Below are 14669 nucleotides of genomic sequence, written 5' to 3'. Positions count from 1 at the left end.
TAAAAAAACACGATTTGACTAGCGATATAACGCAACGAGGATACTAAACTTGCAAGTCTGGCGTGCTGAGCCCTGGGTGGATTTCTTTGGTCATTAAAAAGAAAACAGGGTTATTTGGTTTCTTTGCATATTCCTCATCTTCATGTCTTTAATTTATCAAATCTAACATCTGATATGTCTTGCGCGCATCTAATTCTGTCACTTTAAATGTTTAAAGACTAGGTCATATGACCGCGGGCGTGGAGGGACATTTAAACAGCCTGTGTTCAGATATTCTTTCTCCCCTACTTGTGCGTGTCCCGCCCTCCGCTAAAGCAAGCTGGCAATTTTCCAGTCATCGTCGTGTGGCCTAAGACTAACCAAATGCTGTTCTGAAGACACCCTATCAACCTGAACTCTAGATTCTCTATATAAGAGGATTAAAGATGAGCTCCGGGGGGGCAGCATGAGTCAAGTAAGATGGCGCCACTAAAAACATTTGCCTGCGCCATAACGGACTGGGGCCGACCACCAGGCCACACCAAGAAAACTTACCGGCGCCATTGGCGAAATGTAAAAAAAATACTGCATGTTTTCCAGGAGAAAACCCCCTCGTTTTACTGGCCTGTATACACTAAGCCTTTTCTTAAGGCAGAGAGAACCCTCGAGGCTCATAAGGAGCGTGGGTTATCAGGCGGCGGGGGAGAACTTGGCCTAAACGCCCCGGCAGCTGCGGCCCCGTGATGGATGGTTCCTTACGGCGTCGTCCTTGCCCTCGCTAGGCCCCACAAAACTTTTTTTTAATTGAACAAAAGCTACATGAAGGTCTGTATGTTTGTTGGGAAATACACACACACACACACACACACACACACACACACACACACACACACACACACACACACACACACACACACACACACACACACACACACACACACACACACACACACACACACACACACACACACACACACACACACACACACACACACACACACACACACACACACACACACACACACACACACACACACACACACACACACACACACATGAAAATACTATGCTGCATCAACGCCGCCCTTTCTTCTTCCCCCCTTCCATCTTTGTAAGGCCACCAACCAACATTCCATTGCAGGTAACGACATGGTTCATTCTCGGAAGCATTCTCGCGTTCTGGAGAAATACAGCAGAAGCAATTTCTGTCGACTGACGGCCAGCAAGAAACATTAGCATGGTTATTAACGGACTCGATACGGCCGTCTCGACGCCAGCTCATTGAAATGCACCCACGGCTTACTATCTTTTTGTCAAGCCTTTTTAAGGTAGAGACTCACAAGATCTGAGGAAAACTGGACAATATTGCTCTCAGCGAGGAGAAATATCTGGATGCAGCCACTGGGAATATGTGAAGCGTGAGAGTGAGCCAAGCTACCAATATTGTTGCTACTAATACTATTGCTTCTAGTTGTACAATTACTACCACTATTGTTGATGCTGATACTACTATTACTACTACTACAACTACCAATAATAATAATAATAATAATAATAATAATAATAATAATAATAATAATAATAATAATAATAATAATAAAATAATAATAATATACTACTACTACAACTACTACTGCCAACAACAGCATAAGTGTCACTATATCTGCTACTACTACTGTTTCATTACTAACACCACGGTTACCTCCAATTCCTCCCTTCCTTTATTATTTTCTCTCTCCCCAATTTTTATATCTCTCCATCACACATTCTTGCTCCATGCCTCTCTTTCTCCAGTCTTTCGTTCCTGCTTTCCTTCTTTCCGCACTTCATCTTTCCCTCCCTTCTCTTTTCCTTTCTTCCTCTTCACTCTCCCTCTGCCCTCCTTTATCTGTTCTTCCTTCCATCTTTTCCGCTCTACCTTTCCTCCTCGTTCCCTTTCTCCTCTTTTCCTTCTCCCTCCTCCCTCCCTCCCTCGGCCCTTCCACACCTCGTCGCCAGCTGGAGGTTCCCACATTACCGGGACACTCTGAAGCCATTGTCTGGACGATGTTTGCGGCTCAAGGTTATTCAGCAATGGAGAAGAATCAACGTAATCCCGTTTATGTGGCCCTCTTTATATCCAAATTCTTGATTCCCCCCACGTGCCACGTTACTTGCTCCCTCTTCTTTTCTTCTCCTCCATTTCCTCCTCCTCCTCCTGCTTCTAATCCCCCTCCTTCTCCTTACAATGCCCTTCATTTCTCATTCCTACTTTTCCTCCTACTTTCCTCTTTTTCCTTTTTCTTTTAGTTTCATTTTATGGGCAATCGGCGTGAAGCCCACCAAACTGTTCCTCCTCCATTTAGGGCTGTTGGGAAATGGGTAGCTGGAGAAACCGTCATCCAACACACCGCTACATTCTCCTCCATCTCTCAGCCATACCTGCCCTCGCCTCTCATACACACACGACCCTTTTACCTCTCACTTTCAAAACCCTAAACACATGCCTTTCTAAATCGTTTGAGCTACACTCTGCCGTCGCCAGAGCTACACGGCCCATCCCTCGCCGCTGTTACACTTTCCCAACTCACTCAATTCTTGCCTATCGGCTCCAGACATGGCCTCCCAGAACTTCTACAGCTACACAGTTATCAATACCTCCACCCCTCAGTGGCCTTTACCTGCACACGCCCACTCACCTTTCACTCCCACACGCCACCCGACTATCCTTCCTTCACCTTCCTCTATTTCGCTGCATGTATTGTATATCCACGTCACATCTACCACTTCAAAGCGTCTGTCACGCACGCCACATGTCTACCACGCTCATTACATAACCTGATTCTACATACCTGCTGTGACGTTAGCTCACTTCGCTACATGCAACCCTGCCTAAGCTGTGTTGTTACAAAACGACTGTCATGCACATCTCGCCTTGCCAGACTCAACCAGCAGAAGCACATGGTAAGACATCATCCTCAACTTTTACACGCCAGTTCACCCCACCTCAACAACTATAGTCATCATCATCATCATCATCACATCAACTTCATCATCATCATCATCATCATCTTCACCCATTACTTGCCTACTGCACAATTAGAGTCTTTCCCAGTGTTTTCCATCTCTGTGCAGAGTCAGTCTACTTCATCTTGCCCGGCAAATGCTTTAATTGAAACTTTCTACTTCATGCTAACCTTGCCAGTCGCCCTGCACGTCATGCTAGCCTGTCAGTCTCCTGGAGTTTCCCTCACGTAGCCTTTCGCGGCCTGCTTCGCCCCCGATGACTTCCCTTTATGTATTGCGGCTAAGTGAATTGTCTGTCATAGCTTATCGATGCCATTTCCTCCTCAAACATGACAATTGTCACTTTTGTGAGGAAATGTTGTGTTTGCACGAGAACCAAATTAGAAAGAATGCTGTTTAAAAGACGATGCGTTACTGCTTATCAGATTTTCGTGGCCAGGGAACGGTATTATGTTGTTAAATATGCTTTCGACAGCCTTTGAAACAAGAACGAATGGCTGCTGACGTGGTCACCTCGCGTGACTTCTCTACTTGGGAGGACGAGGTCGATAAAGACTGAGGAACTGTGCCGCCGCGAGACATTACAGCCGGATTACGTAGCGAATGACAACAACGCCATAGAAAGAGCATCAGGCGAAAATATATGAGAAAAACAGAGTCGATTCCTCCTTTCCACGACCTGAATAAGTAAATGGCAGCCTGAAAACGGAGAAATGTTTTTACTAAGCAGACAATAGCAATGACTGCAGGAAAACCATCAGGCGAGAATAAGTAAGAAAACAGACATGATAAATCTTCCCTTCACGATCTCATCAATAAATTGACTACCTGAGACACGGAAGACAATTAGCACATGATTGACTCACCAGTGGCCCGCCTGACTGATTCACGGAAGGGTTAATAACGGCAAATGACGATCAGCTGACTGACGAGTGACTAATGAACGTGTTTAAGGGAATAAGTAAATTGACTGGCGAATAATGAAGACATAAAATTTTGACGAAATGGAGAGAATAAATTTATGAGCTGCTAACGATGGATTTAAAGACAAAACATTAAAAAACTTAGCAACATACTGAAGACTATATTGCCTAGTCCTTTTCAAACTCTCTCATCCAATTCATAAAAACAAAACATCATCGCCTTCCTTAACCCGTCCGCTGCGATTGGCACGGATTTGGCCTTCCTCGGTAGCCTGGTAACATTATACTCCCAGGTCTTTCTCTGCCTCTGTAGTGGATAGTGGAGTGTTTCCCATGTGGTATTGGTATGCTGCATATCCCCTCCCATGGTGCAGGACTTTACATTTTTCTTCATTGAATTGTAACAGCCACTTTTAGCTCCATTCCAGTAGCTTGGTGAGGTATAACTGTAGGAAATCCGCATTCAAGGGGTTAAACGGGTAAGACGTACAAAACTCGTTCTACAAGTCCTCCGATTTACCACAACGAGTGCAAGAACTCATCGTGACTCCAGCTGATGAAGCGCACTCTAAATACAGCGACGGGTGAAAACAACGAGCGATGAGGAGAAGAAACTCGGGTCAGGAACATCGCTACCTAGATAACTTAAGCCATAGTTTAGCCCGATGGAAGAGGCCAACGAACATTAAGACGGAGATACATATTCCGGCGAGGGACCAACTCACAACCGGAGGCAAGCCACACTCAGGGAATAACGACAACGATCCCAGCCAGGTTCCACCATCCTAACTTCTGCTTGAGGCCATAATTTATCCTGTCTCACCGTCGGGACTTGAAGCCAACTTGTGAGCTAACTTTGACCTCAACTACCCTTACCTCTGCTCCGTCCCCCCCCCCCCCCTCTCTCTCTCTCTCTCTCTCTCTCCTTCCACACAGGCTATTACTTATTGCTGAAGAGGCACTTTTTCGGAAGTAACTAATCCGAAACTGCTGTCTGAAGCGCGGAACATGTATAGATCTAAGAAGCATGAAGATGACTTAGGCGGAAAGGGAAAGAGGAAGGAATGGAGGTAGAAAATTATCGAAAGAATGATTTATAGGATTAAGGAATGCAGGAGTATTGCGAGGAAAGATGGAAAAGAGGAGGGCAGGAATATAGGACGGAATGAGGCGTTAAAAGAGAGAAGTTGATGGAATAAAACAGTTAGGGGAGAGAGAGAGAGAGAGAGAGAGAGAGAGAGAGAGAGAGAGAGAGAGAGAGAGAGAGAGAGAGAGAGAGAGAGAGAGAGAGAGAGAGAGAATCTTACAAGAAAACGAACCAATGAATGAAGGACAGATAAAAGGAAAATAAGGAAAAAAGAAAGAAAGGAAGTTAATGAACGGAGGTAAGAAGAATGGATTAAAGATAAAAAAGGCAAGAGAATGAAAAAAAAAAAAGAAAACTACAAGCAAATAGACAAAAAAAAATAACGATGCAAAAAAATAAAAAAAATATGAAAAATGAGGTTAAGTGAAAAAGGAAGAAGAGACAGGTAATGAGATAAAGGAGTAAATGAGAGTACAACATCAGCAATACTCATATACTTTGAAAAGGAGGTCGAGGAGGGCGAATAGGAAAAAGTGGATTATACTTACAGGAACGACAAAGCCCGCGTGTGTGTGTGTGTGTGTGTGTGTGTGTGTGTGTGTGTGTGTGTGTGTGTGTGTGTGTGTGTGTGTGTGTGTGTGTGTGTGTGTGTGTGTGTGTGTGTGTGTGTGTGTGTGTGTGTGTGTGTTATTCTCTAAATTTTACTCCTTACACTCATCACACGTACATTTTTGCCCCCACTTTGTCTGTTCTTTCCTCCACCCTCATCTGTACCCCTTTCCTCACATTTAGTGCTATTTTTTTTATCTTTCTTTCCCTCCCACTTTTGTCATTACACTTAGTTCTACTTTGTTATTCTTACACCCTCAGTTTTGTCACCATTTTTAAGTTTGTTTTGTTAACCCAATTTTCTTTATTTCTTATTATTTTCTCTCCTCACTATGATGGCCTCCGCTCCTTATATTTCTGGACACTAATGCTGAACAAGCCCACCGCCATAACGTTTTCGCTTTGCATCTGTCACTTTGCTGCCACTCGACTCCCGTCAGCTGTCACGTTTTAAAAGGCTCAACCTTCAAAGTCTGAACTGATGATGATAACTAGAACGAGGACGTGATGGAGTTAGAAAATAAACGAATCAGTGATAAGCATACACACACACACACACACACACACACACACACACACACACACACACACTACAATATGTAATTCTCCAATAAAGTAGAAGGCTATCTGCAATGCATGGTTCCACAAGTTTCAGAGTCCCTTGGGGTCAAGAATATCTTCCCTCCCCTTTAATGACCCGTACAGAGGACAACTATCAATACAAACAATTCATCAATAAATAAAAAGGGAACCGCCATGAAAAACCGAGTAACATATACTGTACTTATATCTATTAATTCCTCACTTAACCCTATACACCTTTCACCTCGTCCACCTGTACTCCAATCATTCTTAGGCTTACCTGTCACCTGGTCACCTCCTCGCCACGCCGACGTCCTGGCCTTCACGACGATGAGGACGAGGATTGCGCAAGTCTATGACACTCAAAAAAAAGATAAAATAGATCACTGACGGCTGACACACATACTCCCACTCGCCGCTGTGTTTACATTCCGGGGCAGTGTTGCCATCGGAAAATTTTCAGTCCCGCTTGATTCACCCTAAGAATTTGCTAGACCAGGGCCCCAAATCGCTAGAATCTAAGTACTACTATAATTATACCCTCCAAAAATGCCTAATAAGACATTTTCACTATAATGTACATTATTTCATCGAAACAGACTAATTACGCATCATACGTCTCATACAAGTTAATAAAAACGCAGATAGAAGGGGCGAGGGAGGGAAGGGGCAGTATTACCCGGTGCCGGTCTATTATCTTCTGCAGTTTTGCCAATAGAATATCTTGAGATTCAAGAAATTTTTTTTAGATAATTTTCTTATATATATATATATTATGAGACAGAATCTCTAGAAATTCGCCAAGGAGCTTTTTGAACCCCCGGGCCAAGCCACAGGGCTCAAGTTAGATTCGATATGGCGGGAAAATCTCAAGAATGGCACCACTGCTTCGCTCAGTGATGCCTCAACCACGTCACAGTTCACGTCAGCTCTCGACCAATCACGAGCCATCTTTTCGTCCCAAGTCCGCCCTTGTGATCAGAGGGTTTGCTAATTCATAAGATTATTATGAATATGACATTTTTCTGAATATCCGTCATGTAATTTCGATGTATCGCGGATGTTCAAAATAACTTAGTCTTACAAGAACATTTGTAAAGACAAGCAAGTCACGTGGGAGAACGGTTTCCATGGTAACGAAAACGTGAAAATCATCTGTAGGGACAACTGTATTAAACACACTTCCGCTCTCTCTCTCTCTCTCTCTCTCTCTCTCTCTCTCTCTCTCTCTCTCTCACACACACACTGTACAATAGTATATCCTCACACTAATACAGTACATGCATATTACATGAAAACGTACTGTATGTAATTTACCATCAGTCAGTCAGTCAATAGGGCAAACGCCTCACCCACCTTACGACATGGCGGCACCCTTCCCATCCTAAGTACCGCGGTATTCTAATGGCGATCATAAATAAATCAAAATGGAGTCGGGGTCATATTATGCGTAAGTCAGTTGGCCACAAGTGACAAAATAACAAATTAGAAACTGTAGAGGATAGAGCTGACATATAATCAAGTGGAAAGATCAAACCCGAGTTTTTGCTGGAGCAGGATAGAGTGCACTAACATCAGAGAGAGATGAAGAGCATTGGGGAAGACTTTTGTCCTATAGTGAACTCGTAATGCTTGATAATGATTAGCAAGCTAGAATACACTAACATCAGACAGAGAGGTGGAGAACCATGGTGAAAGGCCTTTGTTTTGAAGCATATTACTAATGGCCGATAGTGGTTGTGAAGTGTTGGGAGGATTGGGGAATAGACTGGTGAAAATGAGAAATGTCTAGCAGTGGAGTTGGTGATCGGTTTGCGGTTGTGGGTCGAATTTCCCTCATCTCTGGTTTCACAGCTCTTGTCAAAACGCTGTAAAACATGAACGCCAGTCCGAGCTATTGTTGTATAAAACATTTATTTTATTGCCAACTGTAAATACAAAGTAAAGTCAAAACCTAGCGCCCATTCTCATTTAACGGCTAATAATGTGTGACGTGCTTTATGACACAGTAATAAGTGTGGTATTCATTTATGTGGTGATGAGGTGGTGGCGGGAGTGGTGGTGGAAGTGGTGGTAGAGGTAGTGGTGATAACAGTGGTAAAAGTGGTGGGAATGGAGGAAGCGGCGGTGGTAATTGCGTCCCAAGTGTGTGTGTGTGTGTGTGTGTGTGTGTGTGTGTGTGTGTGTGTGTGTGTGTGTGTGTCATTCATTCAACACGGTCTGATCACGTGCTGGACTCGTGGTCGACAGTTGGCCTAGCTTTAAAGAGTCTGGAGCCGCAAAGTGACGGATGTATGTGTTCAACGCCTGGATAAGACACCCACGCATCAGGGAGACGGGACACAACTCGACATTCATCCAGTGCCGTAATTTTCTATAATCTCAAGCTTAATTCTATAATCTTAAAATATATCTTGATAACACTGAGTTTTGAGTCGTAACATTTCCCATTTTTTGGCTTGGAGAATTTGCTGTTGCCACACGGAGAAAACAGCAAGCGACATGACTTTGTGGCAGTATTTTTAATCGTGTACTCTTCCACGGCTTCGAATACCGAAAACTACACTCATTAGCGAGGCTTGGTTACATGCGACGTGGAGCTGTTATGCAGGGAGTGACCTCTCTACATTATCATGACAAATTTGAATCTCCATTAACTAACATCACCATATCATTACGAGGGACACTGCAGCACCCCGGCCACCCTATAAGGCACCCCTACCGCTGATTGGACCTGCATCATTCATTCACACACACACACACACACACACACACACACACACACACACACACACACACACACATTATATACAAGATAAACACGCTTCGATAATGTCTGTGTGAAATAAGGAATGACGGGCAGGGAGAGTGACCACTGTACACATCCCTACACGATAAAGGACAACACACACACACACACACACACACACACACACACACATACACAGCATTAATATGTACGTACGTTGTCTCCTGTTGTAAGTCCCCTAGAGCAGTGATTTAGTGCCCTGCTGTTTTCCTGATGTCGAGCTCTTTCAACAGAGGGAACAGTATTTAGTTTGGCTCACTAGGTCTTTGTGGGAAGCATTTTTAGGTATTTTTGGCATGCATTTTTTATGTAATTCTCTGCACAAAATGGCTGTAACATTCATATTTCTGTGAACTCGCTCAACACGCTAAATACCATTTTTGCATCAGACTTAATTTTCTTTTCTCTTTCACATTTATTTCCTTCAGTAAGTCATCTTTCATCTTGCGTCTTCTTACTTTGTTTCTTCCTCCTTTCTCTTATCCCTCCATGTCATTCTCTTCAGTATACCACCCACTCTCTTACGGGTCATTATCTGTTGCTTTCCCTTCCCTGTTATGTGTATATTTCCCACGTCATTCCCTTCATGAAGTTCCTGCCCTCCTACGTCTGCTCACATGTTCCTTTCTTCTTCCTCTTAACTTTCCCACGGCGTTCTAGTAAATCACCTTTCCACTCACGTTTTCTTACTAATTCCCTTTTCCTACCTGATACCTCTCCTCCTCAGTCGCACCTCCCTTACCTGTAGCTCTTGATCGCCTCTATGTCTTATCGGGTTATTCAGAACACTTGATGAAACCACAGCAGGGCAATAAAAGTTGAGGCCCGGAGGATTGGACTGGCGAGGGAAAGAACATGTCAATCCAGGTCTGTGTGATCCATGATGGTGATGGTGATGGCGACGACGATGCTGGTGCGATAGTGTTTATGATAACGATGATGACAAAAGGCTATTGGATGTCGTGAATATTATTGTGTGTAATGAATATATCTATCTGCGTATATTTAAGTTATTAAGATGTTTACTCATGTTATTTTTTCAGTCAACCCATGTATAATATAATAGCACATTTAAAGTCCTCAACGCATTCTTGTCCTGTTAAGTAAATGTGTTGCGTGCTGGAAAAAAAATCGTCATCTGAACTCTTTTTTCCATTTTAAAGTTTGGTGTGCTTAGTGTGTGTTGAGGCTCATCCGGGTCATGCTCTCCCTGAAAACTCACTGGAATCACTCCCGCGAGACTCCGAGCGGCGAGACTCCGCTATAAACGTGGCCTTGACTGTCTGCCTCGTGTACTGCCGCCGTGGCCCCGACCCTGGCCCGATCTTTAGGGCTTTTCATTATGCAAAGCAGATGTACAAAGTTTTCTGCCGTATTTATCTGGCGGAGAGCGACGGATTAAGGTTGTGATGAGACGCGTTGGTTAAGGCGGCACAGGACGAGACTATGTGTGTGTGTGTGTGTGTGTGTGTGTGTGTGTGTGTGTGTGTGTGTGTGTGTGTGTGTGTGTGTGTGTGTGTGTGTGTGTGTGTGTGTGTTTTGGGGGTGAGGAAGGATGAGGGAGGAGAGATACTCTTTGTGTGTTGAGAAAAGGGTTCCTGTGTGTGTGTGTGTGTGTGTGTGTGTGTGTGTGTGTGTGTGTGTGTGTGTGTGTGTGTGTGTGTGTGTGTGTTGAGAAAAAAGGTTCGACCATGTTGGGGAGTTGAGGGAGTGATGTCTTGTTTTCATACTAAAGAAGGGGATCATGTGTGTGTGTGTGTGTGTGTGTGTGTGTGTGTGTGTGTGTGTGTGTGTAATCCATAAGCAGAATAAAGATTATTTATACATGCATACATGCAAAAGAAGCAAGTTATACGGAAGGATTTGCGGGAGTATCCAGATGGGATGGGTTTCACATTATTAATTTTATCTTTTTATATTTCCTGGTAATCCTATGGGTTGTGTAGGTTATGTCCTGTTTTGCACTACAAGCACCACCTTGCTCAGCGACCCCAACCAATCCTGCCACACTCCGTCCGGTACTGCTGGTTAATCATGCAACAAATTCTGCGGAATGTCACATAAGCTGCGGCCCTTTCTCGGCTCTCTCGCCCCTGTCCCTCACAATTCTTCCCGTGAGACTGCGACAGAAAAATAAAACATAGAAAAGGACGAATATGGTCTTGTCAATACCACCGCCTGTCTCGGCGAGAACTGAGAAACACAACTTAATTGCATATGGGAGAGGGAAATGGTAGCAGCTAAACAGTATATGGGTTTACATAGGCCAACGGTTTGACGTCATAATAAAGCTAGACCAGAGGAAGAAAACATTTACTGACAATAAACCAACAGCACCCTTGCTCCCCAGCCATGCCTCTCCACCCCTACCCTAGCACTCACTGACCCCTCCCTAACACCCGGCCCCCCTCCCTGACTCCCAGCCACACCGTGGAGCCTAATGGTCGAATGGCGTGACCCGGATCCCTAAGGCGACCCGGAACACGGGCCAGATATACTGGCTGCCTGTATGAATCCACTCAGGAGACAGGGATGCGCTGGTTAATGACAGCAGCGAGCAGACAAGGCCACGAACTCACCTCTCTCCACCTGCCTCACCGACACTGAAACCTTTCATCCTCAAAAAACACAGCTGAATGTTTTCCTACCGTCCTCGACCACCACCTCCTCAACTCACGTCCTCTTTCTAATCTCCGGGAGCAGCCGTGCCAAGAATATCTTAATTACCCTCACTCATCACGCGGGATACTAATGTGCCGCGTCGTCTGCCGGAATATAAACAAGTCCGGCTGACACGAGCACGTGATATCATGTGTGTGACTCACCTGATCACGTGCTGGACACGTAATCGCCAGTCTGGACCTTACCGAATAGAGCTTTCGAGCTCATTACCCGATCTATGGACACCGGTCTATGGATCCCGCTGGAACCTTTACCCCCCATCCCCGTCGTTGAAGGGAATCTCTTTGTTAGTGAAAAAGTAATCTCACCTGAGGGGGGCTCGAACATCAGCCTGCCAGACTGGAGCCTGACATGGCAGAGCTTCAGTCCGCTGCACCACAAGAGCGGTGTGTGTGTGTGTGTGTGTGTGTGTGTGTGTGTGTGTGTGTGTGTGTGTGTGTGTGTGTGTCATGATAATTTTACTCATTGCTTTCTCATCCATTTCTTCTTTTTCTTCCTCTTCCCTCCTCTCCCCTCTACCCTTTCCTTCTCCTTCACAACCTTCTCGTCCTCCTCCAGACGGTGCTGCGGCAGACAAACTGCTACCAGAGAGGCGAGGTGAAAAAGAAATCATACGGTTCCGTCTCATTTCCCGATCCAACACCTCATCATCCAGGGGCAGGGCGGAGGGTGCGGTCCAGTCGTTTATCAAGATGTGGCCTTAAATCGCCATGTTTGGGCGTTATCAATCTGGATCTCGTGTGTTTAGGTGATGGCTGTAGTTTTCCCTTTGTGCCGAGGGGAGAGCTGACAGGGGTGAAATATTGCCTTCACACACTGCACCCTGGACCGAGACCCGTGAGGAAAAGCAGGAGGAGGAGGAGGAGGAGGAGGAGGAGGAAAAGGAGAAAAGGAATTGAGGTAGGAAAAGGAGGAAATTATTTGCCTGATAAGAATTGCTGTAAAAAAAAGACTTCAAGAAAAGAGAATGACACTATAACCTGAGTATGATGAACGGCATAATGGAACAGGGCAGGGAACAGAAAGCCTGCTGACCCATTATAAGAGAAGGAATGACGTAGTGAGAAAAAAAACAGAGAAAAATATAAAGGAGGATGATAAATAAATGTTGTTTACAGCAGAACATATAAAAAAGGTATATTGAATGGTAGATAAAGCTTTAAAAAGATAAGTAATTAATTCGGAGTGCTGTTACCCTCCTGCACCACGAGGCTCACGAATTAGAAGGGCTCAACCTGCATGCAGTAACCCTCTTTTGAAATCTATGTGTGTGTGTGTGTGTGTGTGTGTGTGAGAGAGAGAGAGAGAGAGAGAGAGAGAGAGAGAGAGAGAGAGAGAGAGAGAGAGAGAGATAGAGAGAGAGAGAGAGAGAGAGAGAGAGAGAGAGAGAGAGAGAGAGAGAGAGAGAGAGAGAGAGAGAGAGAGAGAGAGAGAGAGAGAGAGAGAGAGAGAGAGAGAGAGAGAGAGAGAGAGAGAGGTGGAAGACGAAATGAAATCCGTAATTATGGAAAAGTCACAGTTTTGAAAATAAAAATAGATAAATAAAACCGTTATAAAAAGCTAATCTTAGAGAAACCTCACTAACGATGCTTATGAGAAAAGTAAAAGGAGAGGATAAAAAGACAGGAGGAGCTGCAGAGATATAAGAGGATGAAGAAAATAATTAAGATGAAGGCGGAAAGTTGAATCTTAAGGGCTGGAAAATGATAGCAAAAGAGGTGCAACAAAGAAAAGGGAAACGTAGACTGCAAAACACGAGAGAAAAATGTGAGCCTTGTTAGGAGAAAAGAATCTCTTCTGGAAAACTGAAACTGTAAACGTGGGTGGTTAAGAGAGAGAGAGAGAGAGAGAGAGAGAGAGAGAGAGAGAGAGAGAGAGAGAGAGAGAGAGAGAGAGAGAGAGAGAGAGAGAGAGAGAGAGAGAGAGAGAGAGAGAGAGAGAGAGAGAGAGAGAGAGAGAGAGAGAGAGAGAGAGAGAGAGAGAGAGAGAGAGAGGCTAACAACAGTGACCATGGATGCGCAGGTAGAAAATCGTTTTCTCTTAACCAATAATTCGGCGCCTTTTAATATTATGAGGGTGGAATTTTTATCGCTTTAAGTTGATAATATTAACTACGTATTCTTTCGTCTACCAAACTGCGCCTCCGTGTTTAAGAGGTTAGCACGCTTACCTACAAATTCGCGGACGTTGTTTCGAATCCCACGCCCGAGTAGTCGTTGTGCATTTCACCCAACTGTTTACCCTTCCTTTCGTGCTGGTCGTTAATGGGTGCTCGGAAACCTGAGGAAGGTAACTGCAATAACCCGATGTCACACTGGGCCGAGGCCATTCGACATTTCCCACCCCAGGATGTCACAAAGATAAGCACCGAGGCCACGCGCAGCTTTAGCTTATACCCTCCAGTTTACGTTTCTAATAGTGCATTTGTGAAAATAAAATTCTTCTTTTTACTAAAGCTAGTTAAATTTCTGAGGTTTCCGAGGGATTGAAAGAGATAAAAGGAATGAACCTGACAGAATGGACAGGATGAAGTGGTAAGCAAAATAATGACCACATTTATCAGTTCTGTAGTTTATCAATTTATGTCGTTACCGCTTCGTAACGTAATCACGAGAAAAACTGTCATTAACAAGACAGTGAGGCGCCAAGAAGACGCGGCACCAACCAGCTGTTGCAGACTGTAACTAAAAGGGCCGTTTATATTTTTTCCGCTATATTGTCAATAACTCCTTGCCTATTACGCCCGCTACAGTAATCAAGTTGGCCCCCCTCCACACACCGCCACCTCGCATCGAGTCCCTCCAATTTTCGTCCAATATATCACTTATTAATGGAAATGATTGCAGGCGACTAGATTTAAATAGGTGGCTGGTATTAACATTTTTTTAATTACTGGCCTAAGCACTACCATTGTGCCTACATTACCGAGCTAATACCTTTGTTTCGGGCCTGAGCTACGGGGTCGCCGTGGTGGTTTTTATTTGTTGTTGTT

Source organism: Eriocheir sinensis, chromosome 56, assembly GCF_024679095.1.
Source record: "Eriocheir sinensis breed Jianghai 21 chromosome 56, ASM2467909v1, whole genome shotgun sequence".
NCBI lineage: Eukaryota > Metazoa > Arthropoda > Malacostraca > Decapoda > Varunidae > Eriocheir > Eriocheir sinensis.
The sequence above is the reverse complement of the archived record's forward strand: the minus strand, read 5'-3'. Positions refer to the sequence as shown.